The sequence below is a fragment of the Nycticebus coucang genome, chromosome 1 (genome assembly GCF_027406575.1).
Source record: "Nycticebus coucang isolate mNycCou1 chromosome 1, mNycCou1.pri, whole genome shotgun sequence".
Classification (NCBI taxonomy): domain Eukaryota; kingdom Metazoa; phylum Chordata; class Mammalia; order Primates; family Lorisidae; genus Nycticebus; species Nycticebus coucang.
The window spans coordinates 2596813-2617673 of record NC_069780.1 but is presented as its reverse complement, the minus strand read 5'-3'; the positions used below and the strand labels follow the sequence as shown (position 1 = coordinate 2617673).

Below are 20861 nucleotides of genomic sequence, written 5' to 3'. Positions count from 1 at the left end.
GCAGGGTATATCTCTGACAAAGGTTTAATAACCAGAATCCACAGAGAACTCAAATGCATCAGCAAGAAAAAAACAAGGGATCCCATCGCAGGCTGGGCAAGGGATTTGAAGAGAAACTTCTCTGAAGAAGACAGGCCCACGGCCTTCAGACATATGAAAAAAGGCTCATCATCTTTAATCATCAGAGAAATGCAAATCAAAACTACTTTGAGATATCATCTAACTCCAGTGAGACTAGCCTATATCAGAAAATCTCAAGACCAGAGATGTTGGTGTGGATGTGGAGAAAAGGGAACACCTCTGCACTGTTGGTGGGAATGCAAATTAATACATTCCTTTTGGAAAGATATATGGAGAACACTCAGAGATCTAAAAATAGATCTGCCATTCAATCCTGAAATTCCTCTGCTGGGCATATACCCAGAAGACCAAAAATCACAACATAACAAAGATATTTGTACCAGAGTGTTTACTGCAGCCCAATTCATAATTGCTAAGTCATGGAAAAAGCCCAAGTGCCCATCGATCCACGAATGGATTAATAAATTGTGGTATATGTACACCATGGAATATTATACAGCCTTAAAGAAAGATGGAGACTTTATCTTTTTCATGTTTACATGGATGGAGCTGGAACATATTCTTCTTAGTAAAGTATCTCAAGAATGGAAGAAAAAGTACCCAATGTACTCAGCCCTACTATGAAACTAATTTGGGGCTCTCACATGAAAGCTATAACCCAGTTACAACCTAACAATAGGGGGAAGTGGGAAAGGGAGAGGAGGGAGGGGGGTGATGGGTAGAGGGAGGGCAATTGGTGGGATCATACCTGTGGTGCATCTTACAGGGGTATTTGCGAAACTTGGTAAATGTAGAATGTAAATGTTTTGGCACAGTAACTGAGGTAATGCCAGGAAGGCTATGTTAACCATTGTGATGAAAATGTGTCAAATGGTCTATGAAGCGAGTGTATGATGCCCCATGATCATATCAATGTATACAGTTATGATTTAATAAAAAGAAAAAAAGAAACTTTACTCTCAGAAGCATGAAAATCTGAAGGAAATCTACCAGTACTTGGAAGCACATCACCTCCAAGACTTAGCCAGAATCAAGTGGAAATGTTGAACAGGCCTATATCAAGTTCTGAAATATCCTCAACCATACAAAATCTCCCCACAAAGAAAAGCCCGGGACCAGATGGATTAGAGTCAGAATACTACCAAATCTTTAAAGAGGAACTAGTACCTATATTACTCAACCTGTTCCAAAATATAGAAAAAGAAGGAATACTACCAAACACATTCTATGAAGCAAACATCACCCTGATTCCCAAACCAGGAAAAGACCCAACAAGAAAAGAAAATTATACACCAATATCACTGATGAATATAGATGCAAAAATAGTCAAGAAGATCCTAACAAACAGAATCCAGCAACACATCATACAAATTATACATCATGAACAAGTTGGTTTTATCCCAGGGTCTCAAGGCTGGTTCAACATACGTAAATCTATAAGTATAATTCAGCACATAAACAAATTAAAAAACAAAGACCATATGATTCTCTCAATTGATGCAGAAAAAGCTTTTGATAATATCCAGCATCCCTTCATGATCAGAACACTTAAGAAAAATGGTATAGAAGGGACATTTCTTAAACTGATAGAGGCCATCTACAGCAAACCCACAACCAATATTGTATTGAATTGAGTTAAATTGAAATCATTTCCACTCAGATCAGGAACCAGACAAGGCTGCCCATTGTCTTCATTGCTCTTTAACACCGTAATGGAAATTTTAGCCACTGCAATTAGGGAAGAAAAGGTGATCAAGGTTATCCATATAGGATCAGAAGAGATCAAACTTTTGCTCTTCGCAGATGATATGATTGTATATCTGGAAAACATCAGGGACTCTACTACAAAACTCTTAGAAGTGATGAAGGGATACAGCAGCATCTCAGGTTACAAAATCAACATTCATAAATCGATAGCCTTTATATATACCAACAATAGTCGAGTTGAAAAAACAGTTAAGGACTCTATTCCATTCACAGTAGTGCCAAAGAAGATGAAATATTTGGGAGCTTATCTAACAAAGGACGTGAAAGATCTCTACAAAGAGAACTATGAAACTCTAAGAAAAGAAATAGCTGAAAATGTTAACAAATGGAAAAACATACCATGCTCATGGTTGGGAAGAATCAACATTTTTGAAATGTCCATATTACCTAAAGCAATATACGATTTTAATGCAATCTCTATTAGAGCTCCACTGTCATACTTTAAAGATCTTGAAAAAATAATGCTTCATTTTATATAGAATCAGAAAAAAACTTGAATAGCCAAGACATTACTCAGAAATAAAAACAAAGCAGGAGAAATCACACTACCAGACCTCAGACTATACTATAAATCGATAGTGATCAAAACAGCATGGTACTGGCACAAAAACAGAGAGTTAGATGTATGGAACAGAATAGAGAACCAAGAGATGAATCCAGCTACTTACCGTTATTTCATCTTTGACAATTAAAAACATTCAGTGGGAAAAGATTCCCTATTTAACAAATGGTGCTGGGTGAACTGGCTGGCAACCTGTAGAAGACTGAAACTGGACCCACACCTTTCACTATTAACTAAGATAGACTCTCACTGGATTAAAGATTTAAACTTCAGACATGAAACTATAAAAATACCAGAAGAAAGTGCAGGGGAAACGCGTGAAGAAATCAGTCGGGGCAAGTATTTTATGAGAAGGACCCCCAGGGCAAATGAAGCAGCTTCAAAAATACACTACTGGAACTTGATCAAACCTAAAAAGCTTCTGCACAGCCAAGAACATAGTAAGTAAAGCAAGCGTACTGCCCTCAGAATGGGAGAAGATATTTGCAAGTTATGTCTCTGACAAAGGTTTAATAACCAGAATCCACAGAGAACTCAAATGTATAAGCAAGAAAAGAGCAAGTGATCTCATCTCAGACTAGGCAAGGGATTTGAAGAGAAATTTCTCTGAAGAAGACAGGCTCACAGCCTACAGACATATGAAAAAATGCTCATCATCCTTAATCATCAGAGAAATGCAAATCAAAACTACTTTGAGATATCATCTAACTCCAGTAAGATTAGCCCGTATCACAAAATCCCAAGACCAGAGATGTTGGCGTGGATGTGGAGAAAAGGGAACACTTATACACTGCTGGTGGGAATGCAAATTAATACATTCCTTTTGGAAAGATGTTTGGAGAACACCTAGAGATCTAAAAATAGACCTGCCATTCAATCCTATAATTCCTCTACTAGGCATATACCCAGAAGACCAAAAATCACATCACAACAAAGATATTTGTACCAGAATGTTTATTGCAGCCCTAATCATAATTGCTAAGTCATGGAAAAAGCCCAAGTGCCCATCAATCCACGAATGGATTAACAAATTGTGGTACATGTACACCATGGAATACTATGTAGCCTTAAAGAAAGATGGAGACTTTACCTCTTTCATGTTTACATGGATGGAGCTGGAACATACTCTTCTTAGTAAAGTATCTCAAGAATGGAAGAAAAAGTATCCAATGTACTCAGCCCTACTATGAAACTAATTTATGGCTTTCACATGAAAGCTATAACCCAGTTATAACCTAAGAATATGGGGAAGGGGGAAAGGGAGGGGAGGGAGGGGGGAGGTGGGAGGAGGGAGGGAGATTGGTGGAATTACACCTATGGTGCATCTTACAAGGGTACATGTAAAATTAGTAAATGTAGAATACAAATGTCTTAACACAATAACTAAGAAAATGCCTGGAAGGCTTTGTTAACCAGTGTGATGAAAATATGTTAAACGGTCTATAAAACCAGTGTATGGTGCCCCATGATTGCATTAATGTACACATCTATGATTTAATAAAAAAAGAAAAGAATATTAAAGGAAAACCAAAGGAAGAGAAAGAGTCCAAAGACCCTCATCTCCGTCACGTGTTGTATGTTGTTCAAGACAAATCACTGTCGGTACTAAGATATCACTATGTATCAGGTAGCATCACAATCCCTCAGATCTTCTTGAAAGAGGGAGAACTTGTCAGTGAACCTACTGTAGCATTAGATACACGTAAACACGGTGTAAAACATATTTTATATCAAAGGGAAGATTTCCATAACACATTCTACTTAAATGCATATTTACCATCATTTCTCATATCATAAGCAAGAGAAATACAAGATCAGCCCACAGTACATTTTATTTCTAAAAATTTCACAAAACCACATAATGTAAACCTGGAAGAGACCAGGAATTTCCTCAGGTCCAAGTCCCTTGTCTTACAAAGAAGGAAACTGGGGTTCATGCTGGTCATCCAAGTTGAGCAGGTCATTAACGCACCTGCTACAGGTCTGAATGAGAATCTAGAGCAGGGGTCCTCAAACTTTTTAAACAGGGGGCCAATTCACTGTCCCTCAGACCATTGGAGGGCCGGACTATAGTTTAAAAAAAAAAAAACTATGAACAAATTCCTATGCACACTGCACATATCTTATTGTGAAGTAAAAAAACAAAATGAGAACAAATACAATCACACCACCTCCTATGGCCCGTGGGCTGCAGTTTGAGGACCCCTGCTCTAGAGCTCCAGACTCACACTGCACGTTCCTCTGTACTGTCATGCTTTCCTTCAAAAGCAAACCCCTGTGCGCTCTTCTCATCTAATAATTCCTAGCCTTGTATTAAATATGAGATCTGACTCAGACCCCCCTTTGCAGCCCTTAAGTAGAGGTTCTGATTCTATTGATAAGATTAACTTAAAATGGATTAAAGACTTAACATGCTTACATGTAAGACCTGAAACTGTAAAAAAACTCTCCAACATTAGTCTTGACAATAAATTTTTGGGTATGCTGCCAAAAACGCAAGTCATAGAAGCAAAATAAATAAGTGGGACTACATCAAAGTGAGACGCTCTGCACAGCAAAGAAAGCAGCCAGCACAATGAAAAAGTAACCTATGAAATGAAAGAAAATGTTTGCAAACCATATATCTGCTACAAGGTGAAGATCCAAAACATATAAGGAACCCACAACTTAACAGCAAGGGGGCAGAGGGGCAGCAACCCTGAATCCTGAACAGAACCGAGTAGACATTTTTCCAAACCAGAAACATACAAGTAAGTGACCAGCAGGCACGTGAAGAGGTGCTCAACAGCACTGCCTGGCAGGTAAATGCAGATGAAAACCAGAGTGAGACATCTGTCCCCCAACACCTGTCAGGGTAACTACCAAGAAAAAGACAGCGGGAAGTGCTGACTTACCTGACGGGCATGGGAAGAGAGACCTGCGGGTGCTGTTGGTGGGAATGTAAACTGGAGCAGCCATTATGGAAAGCAGCATGGAGACTCTTCAAAATATTTAAAATTTAAAATACATGTTACCACAGCAAATCTAAAGTTTAAAATAAAACCACCAGAGGATCCAGCAATGCCCCTTCTGGGTATGTATCCAAAAGAAACAGAATCAGTATCTCAGAAGCACCTGCACTGGCCTGTCATCCACGGCTTGGAGACCACCCAAGTGTCCCCGACAGCTGAATGGGTGAACTGTGTGTACACACAATGGAATATTATTCGGGCATAAAAAAGAAGACAATCTCACTGCTTGTGACAACATACATGCACTTTGAGGGCAATGTGCAAAATAAGGAAGACAAGGAAAGACAAATCCTGTCTAGTCATCTTATACATGAAACCTATAAATCATTAAACTCATAAAAGCAGAGAGCAGAATGGAGTCAGCCGAGCCTGAGGGATGGAGGAAATGGGGAGAAGCTGCTCAAGGGCACAAATGCTCCGTTGTAAGATGAATAAATTCCAGAGGTCTCCTATATAGTAGGTGATTATACTTAACAAAACCGTATTTTATACTTGAAATTTGCTTAAAGAGTGCACTGTACATGTTCTAACACACCAAACCAACCCCAAACAAAACAAGGGTAACTAGGTGGGTGACAGATGTGAGTTGATTATGTGATCCTTTCCCAATATAGACAACACAAAGCCATTACATGTATACCCTAAATTTATACAGTTTTATTTATCAATTATACCTCAATAAAGGTGGAGGAAAAAGATAAGCTGGAAGAAAATATTTGCAAATCATGTACCCGGCAAAGGACTCCTATCTAGAATACATATGGCTCTCTCAAAATTCAACAGTAAAAAAAAGAAAAGAAAGAAAATGGGCAAACAATTCAAAGAGATATTACACCAAAGAGAATACACAAATGTCAAATATGATATGAAAAAGATATTCAACAATACTAGCCATGGGGGAAATGCAAGTTAGGACTACAACAAGGGTATCACTATATTAGAACCGCTAAAATTAAAAAACAGTGTTAACACCAAATCCTGGTAAGGAAGGAGAGAAATTGGATCACTCATACATTGCTGATGAAAAGTAAAATGGTAAAACCACTCAGAAAAAAATGTTTGGTGGTTTCAAAACAAATTAAACATGCATTTACCACACAACCCAGCAATTGTACTTGAGGACATTTATCTCAGAAAAATGAAAACTAAGTCTATTGAAAAGCCTGTACACGACTGTTCATAGTAGCTTCATTTGTAATAGCCTGAAACTGGAAATGACCAAACTGTCTCTTAGTAGGTAAATGGTTAAACAAACTGTGGTGTGCCCATACCATGGAGTACTACTCGGTAATAAAAAGCCATTCACAACCATTTGGATGAATCTCAAAGGCATTATGCTGCATGGGGAAAAAAAAGAAAATCTGAGAAGTTCACATACTGCATGATTTCATTTATACACCATTCATAAAACAACAAAATTATAGAGATGGAAAACAGATTGTGGTCGCCAGGGTTAGGCAGGGGTGGTGTGGAAAGAGGGTGTGGACCTATAGAGACACAGCCTAGGGAAGACCTTTGTGATCATGGAACTATTTTGTATCTTTATTGGGGTGGTGGTTACACAAGTTGTGTGTGTAATAAAATGATATGAAACTACACACACGCAATGTACTAATGTCAGTTTCCTGGTTTTGATATTATGCTCTAATTACATAGGATGTAACTACTAGGGAGCAAGGATACGCAAGGCCTTTCTGTACTTTCTCTTATAACTTCCTGAAAATCTTTGATTTTTTCAAAACAAAAAGATTTTATAAATAAAAAAAGCTCTCATCCTGCCAGTTCTCACCGCTGTAGAATTACTCCAGACTGACAGCCACTCTCTCCCCTCAGACAGGTCTCCTATCTGCACTTGGAGCTCACTTGTCACTAACTGCATTGGAAAATTTAGCTCAGTCATAACACTTGCACTTGCTATTCTAGTGTCCCTTTGTTTCAGAGGCCTGGCAGCCACCTCCCTGGGGATCTGACAGAGGCACATCACTACCCTCAGCCATAATTGAAGGCCTGGCTACAGAGAGATGGGAGCAGCTCTACAGCCCCATGTCTGTGGAGGACGGTACAGCTGGTAAAGTCACGTCATCATGTCAGCATGAGGAAGCCACAGCCTCCAGGCAGAGGGAAGGGAGTGTGGCAGAGAAGACACCCATCCGAGTGCAGAGGCCGCACCAGCCATTGTGCCACCTGGACCAAGCCACTGGTCCTCAGTTGCCTCCTCTATTTACGTAGAAATATAACTAATTTGTGAGGCTGCTATGAAACAGCACTGCGCTCAAAGCACTATCTCAGAAAGAAGAGCTAATTTTCTGAGAAAAAGCTTATCATCTTGAAACCATGAACAGCAGAAAATCAGTTCTAGAATGTGTCCTACATTTAACCGTCACTCCTCATCACTGTCTTTAAAAGGAAAACTATGATAGCCAGTTTGATGGAGTCCCAAATGAAAAGGAAACCTTCCAGGAAGTGTCGAGGAAAGGACATGGCAAACCTTCCCAAGGCACTATGCCAACTCGAGTTTCAATGATCCTGCACTCAAGACAAAATTGTTCTTTCGGAGGAAAGGAACTGTGTTCTGTTACTGAGATGGAGCCTCCCGCCCATGGCTCCATTCACACATTCACTCTGCTGACAGCCCGGGGCAGCTCGGGAAGGGCTGTGCTGGCACCGGCAACAATTGGAGCACAGACGCTTCCTGTGCCTGCGCCCTCCGGGGCCACTCCTGCTGTTGCAGTGAAAGAATTTTTTTCAGTCAAGGAAGGAAGCAAAAGGTCGTAGGACTGTGAATGAACTGAGGACATTTCTCCAAAGGAATTAATGGAAAGACAGTGAAGGAACATTTGGCCCCAAGTGGACTTTCTGGAATAAAGAAACAGTCTCCAGCAACCTACTTTAGAATTTGCGTTTATTTTGCATCTATTTCCTCTCGGTTTTGTTTGTGACCACCTGAAAAAAGCCCTTCTCTGGCAACTTTTTTACTGCAAGTTATCTAGTTGTATATGGCCTAAACTAACTTAGAATTAAAGAGTATGAGAGCAAGAGGGAGATTTAGAGATTATCTGCACCAACTCTTGATTTCACAGCTCAGTAAACTAAAGCCCCAAATGCACTACATGAGGTACGCAATGCCAAAGAGCTGGGGCACACACAGCTAGGTGCAGCCACAGCTGCACCTCCTGAGAGTCACGGGCATCTCTGCTCTGCCACAGGGCCACCTTCATCCCTCCAGGCTGGAAGAAAAATCCAACAGATCTTGACAATCACAGCCTTAAACTCTTCCAAAGATACTAACTGTATCTGGAAACTTTACTTCAGACACTTAAGTTAGAATGTTCTATTTGGTGGCACCCTGCCTGTCAGACTGTTTGCTTATCCTTCACCTGCAAGTCCTTCTGGATGGACTCAGAACAGTCTATCCCTGTTTTTAATGAGCAACCTTATATGGCCCTTGAACAACACAGGTTGGAACTGCAGAAGTCCACCTTGCATGTCCCCTCCAGACAGCAAGGACAGCCCCTCGCCCTCCTCAGCCCACTCAAAGTGGAGACGACAGGGACGAAAACCAGCACGATGGTCCACTTCACTCAACGACTAGGAAATACATATTCTCTTCCAAATGAGTCTCTCAATAACACTTCCTTTTCCCTAGCTTACTTTATAGCAAGAATACAGTATATAATACATTAAACATATGAAATATGTGACGGTCAACTATTTAAAGAAGGTTTCCAACCAACAGTGGGCTATCAGGAGGTAAGTTGTGGGGGAGTCAAAAACTGTGCACAAATTTTCAACTGTGCCAGGGTCGATGCCCAAGGGTTATTCATGGGTGGGCTGTGTTTACTGAAGTTTATATTTCGTCAGACACTAGGCTCAGCACTTTAAATTGATTATCTCATTGAGCCCTCACAGCACCCCCATGAGTCAGGTGGTCTTGCCCACACTTTTCAAATGAGGAAACTGAGACTCAGAGAACTTACTAAACTGGCTGAAGGCCACATGTGAGATCCAGCTCAGTCTGATCCTGGCATGCAGTGACTGTCAGAGCTATAGACCTAATTACTTTGCTCTTTTTTCAAAATGTTAGGCCAATCTAGAACCTTCAATCCAGTATCCAGCCTAAGAAGCAAGTGGACTTCAGTATCCCATGAATGCTTCAGACAGCACGCATAGCTTGTGAGGAGACACTGGGACCACGGCACACAGCAAGCCTTTCCAGAGCTTTACCAGTGCTGGATTCTGTGGACTGAAACCAACTCGGAGCCAAACTGCGCGAGCTCACAGAGACGCTCAGTCTCTCATACTTGCCCCTGCAAGAATCAAAGCGGTCAGAAATAGTCTCCACATAACTCTGTGAGAAATCTCATTCTGTTTTTCTGAATCCCTGCTCCCGTTACTGTTAACCTCCACTTTTAAGGATTGAAGAGTATTTGCACATGAGCTGGGTGCACTGCACCCAGCAGTGAAGAAGAAGGGTGTGTCTTACCACAGAGAGGGGGACAGGCCAAGACAGGAGCCGGCCGTCTCCCAGCTGTGTGCCCTGGTTCAGATGGCAACCATAAACGAGAGTTCACAATTAACACCTCACGGCATTGTTATGAGGTTTAAGTGAGATGTTTCTTACCAAACACTCAGAACAACACCCAGAGAACATCACCTGTTCTTATTGTGGGGAAGGCAGGACTGGCAGTCATTATTACGAGAGTAATCACAAAATGGGAGTAACGACACTTACATAATTAATGGATCATGGCATTTAATGACTGTCAAAGAAAAGAGTTCTGACTTAATTATTCTAAACTAAAATCATTACTTTTGCTGCATTCTCCAAAGTCAAACTTAGTCAAATCATTTTTTGGCTCTCCTGTATCTAGATGCAAATTCATCCTACTGGGCTCCTCAGACACCCCATGAAATGAAATCCACTCAAACATTTTTTAGGTTTCCTGTGGTTGTGAGTAATCAATAGGAGGACATTCTGTGTCAGTCACGGCACTGGTGCTTAACGACCCGGAGCTGCGCACACCACAGGTTGCCCCAGGCTCACACTAACCTGACTGCCTGGAGAGGAGAACTCTGACCTGCACCAGGGCCCCCAGAGTTCTGCTGAGGCAAGATCCTTGCTGGGAACTCAGTGTCTTCAAGAGATTAACCACTGTAACGTCTGCTTAATGAGCGGCTCCTGAAGGTCAATAACAGTAAGCCCAGAGGACGGTGTCTGCCTCCCGCCTCTGGGCATCTGTGTGACTGTGAGGCCCGGGCTTCAGCGAGCCTCACTTTCCTCACCTCCCTCCCCCCTGGACGTCTGTGTGACTGTGAGGACGGGCTTCAGCGAGCCTCACTTTCCTCACCTCCCTCCCCCCTGGACGTCTGTGTGACTGTGAGGCCCGGGCTTCAGCGAGCCTCACTTTCCTCACCTCCCTCCCCCCCTGGACGTCTGTGTGACTGTGAGGACGGGCTTCAGCGAGCCTCACTTTCCTCACCTCCCTCCCCCCTGGACATCTGTGTGACTGTGAGGACGGGCTTCAGCGAGCCTCACTTTCCTCACCTCCCTCCCCCCTGGACGTCTGTGTGACTGTGAGGCCCGGGCTTCAGCGAGCCTCACTTTCCTCACCTCCCTCCCCCCCGGACGTCTGTGTGACTGTGAGGACGGGCTTCAGCGAGCCTCACTTTCCTCACCTCCCTCCCCCCCGGACGTCTGTATGACTGTGAGGACGGGCTTCAGCGAGCCTCACTTTCCTCACCTCCCTCCCCCCCGGACGTCTGTGTGACTGTGAGGACGGGCTTCAGGGAGCCTCCCTTTCCTCACCTCCCTCCCCCCCTGGACGTCTGTGTGACTGTGAGGACGGGCTTCAGCGAGCCTCACTTTCCTCACCTCCCTCCCCCCCGGACGTCTGTGTGACTGTGAGGACGGGCTTCAGCGAGCCTCACTTTCCTCACCTCCCTCCCCCCCTGGACGTCTGTGTGACTGTGAGGACGGGCTTCAGCGAGCCTCACTTTCCTCACCTCCCTCCCCCCCGGACGTCTGTGTGACTGTGAGGACGGGCTTCAGGGAGCCTCACTTTCCTCACCTCCCTCCCCCCCGGACGTCTGTGTGACTGTGAGGACGGGCTTCAGGGAGCCTCACTTTCCTCACCTCCCTCCCCCCCTGGACGTCTGTGTGACTGTGAGGACGGGCTTCAGCGAGCCTCACTTTCCTCACCTCCCTCCCCCCCTGGACGTCTGTGTGACTGTGAGGACGGGCTTCAGCGAGCCTCACTTTCCTCACCTCCCTCCCCCCTGGACGTCTGTGTGACTGTGAGGACGGGCTTCAGCGAGCCTCACTTTCCTCACCTCCCTCCCCCCCGGACGTCTGTGTGACTGTGAGGACGGGCTTCAGCGAGCCTCACTTTCCTCACCTCCCTCCCCCCCGGACGTCTGTGTGACTGTGAGGACGGGCTTCAGCGAGCCTCACTTTCCTCACCTCCCTCCCCCCTGGACGTCTGTGTGACTGTGAGGACGGGCTTCAGCGAGCCTCACTTTCCTCACCTCCCTCCCCCCCGGACGTCTGTGTGACTGTGAGGACGGGCTTCAGCGAGCCTCACTTTCCTCACCTCCCTCCCCCCCCGGACGTCTGTGTGACTGTGAGGACGGGCTTCAGCGAGCCTCACTTTCCTCACCTCCCTCCCCCCTGGACGTCTGTGTGACTGTGAGGACGGGCTTCAGCGAGCCTCACTTTCCTCACCTCCCTCCCCCCCTGGACGTCTGTGTGACTGTGAGGACGGGCTTCAGTGAGCCTCACTTTCCTCACCTCCCTCCCCCCCGGACGTCTGTGTGACTGTGAGGCATGGGCTTCAATGAGTCTTACTTTCCTTATCTGTGAATGGGGATGATGATTCCTAATTAGGCTGCTCTGAAGACAAAAGAAGATAATGTACATCAATGCTTAGTGTTCAAAAACCACACAACAGCCACATGGCTCTCTGGGAAACTCTCTCGAGCAGCAACAAAACATGAGCTTTTCTACTACTCACCTCCTGCCAAAGCCTGGAGGAGAGAAATGACATTGACAGGAGATGACTCTGGAATGTGTGTCCTTGAGGAAGGAGCCCCACAAGAAGACCGTGTCCTTGCACTTAGCTAATGTGCATCCTGACAGCAGGATGAGCAGCAGGGACGTGTGCGGAGTGTGTGGGCTCTAGAACCAAGCGAGGTCTGGGGCTCAGGCACAACTCACCTTCCATGAGGCCTGCGACCTTGAGGAGTATGAACTCTGTGGGGCTATTTCCTTACCATGAAATGGATGTAATTATGCCTATAAAAGATAGGTGTGACATTAAATGTTTATGAGAGTTAAATAAAAAAAAGGCATGCAGAGTCCCTGCTTACGTGCCAGACCCAGAACAGGCACGGGACAAATGCAGCCCTCGCAGCACACGGTACAGTGCCCGGCAGTCCTATCTGTGTGACCCAGAATAGGTGCTGGACAAATGCAGCCCTCGCAGTGACGCTACGGCACTGAGCGGTGTTCTCCATGTGGGAGCAGCATCACTGACCGCTCTTACTGCCTCTTATCTGAAGCCTCAAGTCAAACAATTCTTTTAGAACATAATCCTAGTGAAATCTTTACTTTTCCTTAGCATGCTTTTCCTTTTCTGGTAAGAAATATGTAACCGATTGTGTCTCTCTTTTTATCTTGGCTGCCAGGAAGCTCAGAGACTTCATTCAATTCAACAGGAGGAACAACATTCATCCTTCGGTTCTGTGTGCTGTGTGTTCTCCCTGGTTTGATTTCTCTTCTCACCCATGGTTTATTATTACAATACACCTCAAACCTTTCATAGGATGTGAGAAGCTGATCAACCCATCACTCCCTGATTCAGTTCTGGGAGGCAGTAATGGAGGCAGATATGGGTGACCGAGTCCTCCGTCTGCCTCACATCTGTCCCCTCTCCAGAGTGTACCTTCTAGACTTACATTTTCTTATGTAAAGAAGAATGATGATCTCTAAAGATCTCTGGGAATCATGGGTGTACAGCAAGCCTTGTGAGCTCTCAGTGTTACCTATGTAAAGGGAAGGTGTTACTAGTACTGTGAGTGTGATCGGGAAGAGGAGAACACTCCACCCGGCTCAAGGCACACAGACTCACAGACACGGAGGTGCAGCACTGAGGACCCCTGCAGGCAACACGCAGAGCATGTGGTGACAGGGCGTCCCTGGAAGAGAAGAGGCCTAAGAAAGATGAAAGTCAACACTTCACAGGACAATCCCACTTCAGCAAGCACCTTGAGCCAATTTGTTTTCTTCCCTTTAAACTTAGAAGAAAGTAAAAATGAGACCATGGCTTATTCCCCAATGAGCCTGAGAACTTCCCCATCACTCTCACCAGACCCATCCTAGGAACAGGCTGTGGGCAACAAGGAGGCTTAGAATGCGGGATCCAACTTCCGCCCTTAGTCCCCTTGCAATGACAGGGATACATCACGTCAACAGGCACATCACAAAGTATTCCTACACAGGGATGTGATTCAGAGAGGGGTAAATTTTTAACTTAAATTTGGGCTAGAAACAAGTTCTTAATAATAGGGAGTGTAGATGTTTCTCCATCTTTTAATAATCTGCAGACGTATTCCAGGAGTTCAAATGTTCTCATAAAATCTCGTAAGTCTTTTATTCCCAAAACCCATTCAGCTGAGCAGCAACTGAGTGCTGCAGCTGCCCACCAAGAAGGCAAGAAAGAAGGGAATCGGTCGCTGATCCGTGGACAGTGAGCAAGGGGGAGCCAGAGTTCAGAGTCACAGGTGCAAGTCCCAGCACCGCTCCCCACTTCATGGGAATGTCATTGGTAACCTACGGTGACAACCACTGTCTCCTGTGCCCCAGTAGTTGCCAGTGCCCTCTGACCCTCACGGCACTCTGATGAGGCAGCTTTCTCGGCCTACTTTACAGATTACAGGATTGAGTGATTTTCTCCCCATCAAAGCTGGTATGTGGAGCAAACTGGAATCTCAATTCAAACCACACTTCCAGCCAGTGGTCTCAATACTGTATAATCTTGCTTTTGCAACTCTTGCTTTCTTCCTTGGTAAAATAGTAATGATGCTGGCATTAGATTTCTCACGAGGTTATGAAGGTCAAACACAGCCACAAGGTCACAGCTCTTATTCAATCTGAAGCACAAATACTCCGTGTCCCCACTGAGTCCGCACATGTCCTCAACCAACTACTTGCTGGGCAAGGACAGGCAATACAAGAGGCCTCAAATAAGTCACTCTTGTGTGTTCTGAGCTCAAGAAAAAAAACAACAAAAATACCTTTTACAGGATACCTATGAAAAGACTGACTGATGTGGTGAGAGCAGCCTGTCCACACTGATGAGCCAAAGAAAAAGCCCGTACGGGGTCTGCCCACACCCTCAGAAAGACACACTGTCGGCTCAGTGCCTGTAGCTCAGCAACTAGGGCACCAGCCACACACACCAGAACTGGCGGGTTCGAACCTGGCCCAAGCCTGCCAAACAACAATGACAACCACAACAAAAAATAACTGGGCATTGTGGCAGGCGCCTGTAGTCCCAGCTACTCAGGAGGCTGAGGCAAGAGAACCACTTAAACCCAAGAGTTTGAGACCACTGCTCTACCCAGAGCAACATAGTGAGATTCTGTGTCAAAAAGAAAAAAAAAAAAAAAAAGACGGGCACACTGTCTCCTAAACTGCTGGATTTCAAACACAGGAAAAGCTATTACACCACTGTGCTCATCCATTTCCAAGGCAACACACTTTCAAAGGAGTTTTCTCTAGGACTCAGTTGACTTTAGACCAATCAAGTAGAAAACTATTCATAACTCTAATTTTCTAAGTTTGAAGACACCAGGCGCTGGAGGAATGAATAATGGAACCCTCTAGGAGTTGACTGCACCCTATCAAATGCTCCTCATTTTTAGCCCAACTCCAGCATTTCAGCTTCATGAGACAGTGAGTATAAATAGGGTCAGACCAGAAGTTCAAAGGCCTTGTCCCAGCCCTGACCCCTCAGTAGAGGGTGTGTGTCTCTGGCAGACAGTTAACCTGCGAGAACCTCCAATTTGTACTTCTGAAACAGGAATGATGCTTGCTCTGATTGCATCAAATGTTATGGCACAATTAGTGCACGCTGTGTGAAAGCTTTATAGCATGTATAAAGCATGTATACAGCATGTATAAAACACTAAGCAAAAATAAAATGTTTTGTGACATGTACTCAACTCAGCCTGGTCAACTCCCTGACCGCCCTTTGAACTGTGTACAAAGGGCCCCAGGAGAACTTTCGATACCATCCAAAATGACTTTGGTGGAGCAGCACAATTTTGGAGCAAAGGTGGGGAAGCAAAACCAAAAGGTGAAAACATGAAAAGCACTCTCAAGAATACATTTTGTCACAGTCAGTGAGGCCCTCCTGGGACCTCTCCTGACTTCTTTTTAGGGAAAATACATTTCCTAATAACAGCCTTCAAAAGTACAGTGAACAAAAATACTCCAGTGTACTTAGTATATAAAGGTTTCAAAATTCCTCTGGCTAAACAAAATCTCCTTTGCATAAGAAATGTCTCTGCTACCCTTGGCTATGATAGAGTAAGCTGAAAAAACAAAACCAAGGTATAAGTCACCATGGTGCAAACCCTTCCATGCTCTGGTGACACACATGAAGTCATCTGGAAGGAAGTCGTGGAGTCAGCAGAAGCAGGGCTGAGGTTGTGTGTCCTCTCCACCCTGTCATCAGGTCCTCCTCCGCCTTACATCTTGGGTCACAGACAGAAAAGCCTGTGTCTGATGTCAAGTCAATGAATGCTACTGGAACACTCTCCCCTCCTCCACCCTGCTGTCCTCCCAAATTGCAGAACGGGTATCCTCAAGGGACCATCTTGACTGACAACAAAGTATTACACCAAAACAGACAAAATCACGGAGCCTCTTGAGAAAGCTAGAATGTCGCTCGCATGTTAGTGCCAAAAGCTTTTGCTGAGATTCACCGGTGGTTTAAAAACAAAGGCTTTATTTGACATACTGTTGTGGTCAGAAGCTGTATTTGCAGAAAAGGTTATGACGTAATCAGAAGTTGGGAGTAGTTCAGCAGATAAATAGCATTGAGGAGAAAACACAAAGTCAGGTAAGCATAAAGTTCCACCTAAATTCGGGTTAAAAACTGGTGGTTTAACTTACTATGGGCCTTGTACATGGCTCCACATTTATCACAGCATTCTATATGCCTAATTGTTCTCCTACAGTTAGTATCTTTACTTTTCTCAAGTATTAATAAAAATAGTAGAATGATTTTCTAGACTGAACTCTTCTCAGAGAGGCCTCCTGCACCGGCCGTGTTGCTGGCCTGTCTGGAGCAGCAGGCTCATCAGGCCTCCTCCTGGCCGAGAGCCTTGTCCTATGTTCCAGCTGCTACCTGCACTGTCTTCTCCACAGTCCACCCAAACTTTCTCTTTCTCAACCTTCAGACCTCCAGTCAGGCAGAATGTCCTCAGAGAAGCCTTTCCTGACCTCCCTAACATGACTGAATACTAATGTCACATTTTATAGTGCCATGGGCCACACTCCATCATAGCACCTAGAAAAGATGCGATTTCAGTTTTATTAATACTTAGTCTAATTTTACAAATTAAAAAACTGATCAACCCACATAACTCTATGGAGACAAATTTGGCAATGTATAATAAAATGACATACATATTTTTTTTTAAAGGTGCAACTTAACATTTATCTGTACAGGTATTTGATTAGTAAGTGTCTCTCCCAGCTGACTATAAACTCCTTAGGGGTAGAAAGTGTCCTTAATTTTTCTCACTGTCACGACTCCGACATCTAGTACAGTGTTCAGTGCACAACAGACCTTCAATAGATATTCCAGAAAAAGAGACATACGGATGAATGAGGCATCTCACTCAGGCTGATACTGATGTGGTCCTGGGGGTGGAGAGATTCTCACTATATTCCTCAGAACCAAATAACTTCCTGGCTTCATATGTTCAGCAGAACAGATTAGAGGGCTAAGGACTTCCCAGAACAAGGAGACTGAATAACTGAGTAAGGTCACTTAAAACAAAATATTTTCAAAACTTCAAACTTCAATAAAAAATTAAATTATGAAAGAATGAACAAATGGATGTGTGGCTGACAGGCAAACAAGCAGACAGGTTTTAGCATAAAATAAGCAAGTTGAAGTTTCACCCAGAAAGGAAAACTGTCTCTAGTGAAATCTAGCTACCACACCCATTTCATCTCACCAGTTTTAGTGAGTGACTGTTTCCTTTACCTTTCTCAACAGTAAACATGATTGCCTGAAGAACCAGCAACAAAGGTGCATGACAGTACTTCTGATTCTAAGACTGCATCAAACATGGATGCCTTCAAGGAAGAAAACAAAAGGACCTTCATCTGTTCTTGTGTTTTTCATCACTCTCCGGGGCAATATAAATAAGCAAATAAGCAAAGAAGCAATGCTGACAGGCAGGCTCAGTGTAGACGCACACAGTTGTCTTCCAGACGTGCAGGCTCAGTGTAGACAGATGCAGTGTCTTCCACATGCACAGACTCAATGCAGATGCACACAGTATCTTCCAGACGTGCAGACTAGTGTAGATGCACACAGCGTCTTACACACACACAGACTCAGTGTAGACACACACAGAGTCTTCCAGAAATGCAGACTAGTGTAGACGCACACAGCATCTTACACACACAGACTCAGTGTAGACGCACACAGTGTCTTCCAGACATCCAGGCTCAGTATAAATGCATGCATTGTCTTACACACACACAGACTCAGTGTAGACGCATGCAGTGTCTTCCAGACGTCCAGGCTCAGTATAGATGCATGCATTGTCTTACACACACACAGGCTCAGTGTAGACGCATGCAGTGTCTTCCAGACGTCCAGGCTCAGTATAGATGCATGCATTGTCTTACACACACACAGGCTCAGTGTAGACGCATGCAGTGTCTTCCAGACGTCCAGGCTCAGTATAGATGCATGCATTGTCTTACACACACACAGGCTCAGTGTAGACGCATGCAGTGTCTTCCAGACGTCCAGGCTCAGTATAGATGCATGCATTGTCTTACACACACACAGGCTCAGTGTAGACGCATGCAGTGTCTTCCAGACGTCCAGGCTCAGTATAGATGCATGCATTGTCTTACACACACACAGGCCCAGTGTAGACGCATGCAGTGTCTTCCAGACGTCCAGGCTCAGTATAGATGCATGCATTGTCTTACACACACACAGGCTCAGTGTAGACGCATTCAGTGTCTTCCAGACGTCCAGGCTCAGTATAGATGCATGCATTGTCTTACACACACAGAGACAGTATAGACACACGCAGTGTCTTCCAGAAATGCAGACTAGTGTAGACGCACACAGCATCTTACACACACACAGGCTCAGTGTAGACGCATGCAGTGTCTCACACACACAGAAACTCAGTATAGACACACACAGTATCTTACACACACACAGACTCAGTGTAAATGCATGCAGCATCTTCCAGCCCTGCAGGCTCAGTATAGACACACGCAGTGTCTTCCAGACATGCAGGCTCAGTGTAGACACATGCAGCATCTTCCAGCCGTGCAGGCTCAGTATAGACACACGCAGTGTCTTCCAGACATCCAGGCGCAGTATAGACACACACAGCATCTTACACACACACAGACTCAGTGTAGACGCATGCAGTGTCTCACACACACAGAGACTCAGTATAGACAGACACAGCATCTTACACACACACAGACTCAGTGTAGATGCATGCAGCATCTTCCAGCCCTGCAGGCTCAGTATAGACACACGCAGTGTCTTCCAGACGTGCAGGCTCAGTATAGACGCATGCAGTGTCTTCCAGACATCCAGGCACAGTATAGACACACAGAGCATCTTACACACACACAGACTCAGTGTAGATGCATGCAGCATCTTCCAGCCCTGCGGGCTCAGTGTAGACACATGCAGTGTCTTCCAGACGTGCAGGCTCAGTATAGACACACACAGCATCTTACACACACAGACTCAGTGTAGACGCAGGCAGTGTCTTCCAGATTCCACACACTCTACCAGGAAGCCACCTGAAAGCCTGATCCAACCCTCTTCATATCTACTATAGTGCAATAGTCAGAAGTCTTTTCTGAGTCTGAGTACCCAGGTCTGCCTCTCAGCAATGCCACCTGCCAACCAGGGCATGTTAGGTGATTCACTCCCCTCAGTGAACGTCGGTCCCCACAAACCCACAGAGGACAACATTAACCTCAAGGTTTTAATGAGGAAAACCAAGATCGTATTTATTAGGTATCTCACATACTACCTAGACCCCGGTGGTATTCAAGTGGATATTTATTATAATTATTATCAGCAACATCTTATTAATTTCACTGATGTCACTGTGGATAGAGACTCGTACTTCTCATAACCCTCCTTTATGTAGAAAGAACAAATACGTGAACAGAGCAGCCTAGAGAATGCCGAAGTCACCCAATCGCACCAGCAATAAGAGATCAAGTCCCATTTCCTGACAGCGAAGAACTCATGACAATTTTTCACTATTTGTGGATTAAATAATGGAACAAAAATATTCACCCACAATATCCGTTAGAAAATGTGTGTCCAATAACTAAGAAAATGCCAGGAAGGCTATGTTAACCAGTGTGATGAAAATATGTCAAATGGTCTATAAAACCAGTGTATGGTGCCCCATGATCGTATTAACGTACACAGCTATGATTTAATAATAAAATAAAATAAATTTAATTAAAAAAAAAAAAAAGAAAATGTGTGTCAATGCCAGTCCTCTTCTGGCAGAAGCCTAGGCTTCTCCTGGCACCACGCGGCATGCTCAGCCTACATTTCTCGGGGTAGAGTTAGTCACACGGTCAACCTGGGCCACAGCAGAATTGGGAAATCAGGATTTTAGCTACAGCCTTGCTGTCACAAGCAAAATTAGAGTTCTGAGGATAAGGTAAAAGAAGAAATGAACGTTAGGCAGTGATCTAAGCAGGGCCTCCCAAAGTGGACATCCATGCTTAGTGCCCGTGTGGGGAGAAAACAACCTCTGCTGTCCACGCAAAGGGGGAGGGATGTTTGGAGAAGCACCTCCACTTGTTCGCAGCCTGTGGGAACAAGGCCCCCCACCCCGGCTCCCCCAGTGCTCAGCGCAAGGCCGCTTCCCGGAGAGGCCTCCTCCAGCCCCTCCACCAAACCCAGGTGCTTCTGTGCTCTCTTATCACCTTGCATATAACTCCCCATCATGTCACATTTATCTGATTTTGTCGTCCTCCACACTGTAATGTCAGTTTTTATGAAATTTTCATTTCTATAGCCCCAGGACCCAGGACTATACCTCAAAAGAAGTGTGCTCCATAAACATTTGTTAGTTTAGATCAAAATGGATTGAACTGAAGCCAGCTGAGCTGACGTGGCTGCTAA

The 20861-nt window shown here is 44.6% G+C and overlaps 1 protein-coding gene across 3 annotated transcripts in view; it reads right to left on the bottom strand.

Annotated features, from left to right (window-relative positions):
- SLC4A4 (solute carrier family 4 member 4) overlaps positions 1–20861 on the bottom strand; it is a 394952-nt gene that overhangs the window by 259748 nt on the left and 114343 nt on the right. The window lies entirely within an intron of this gene.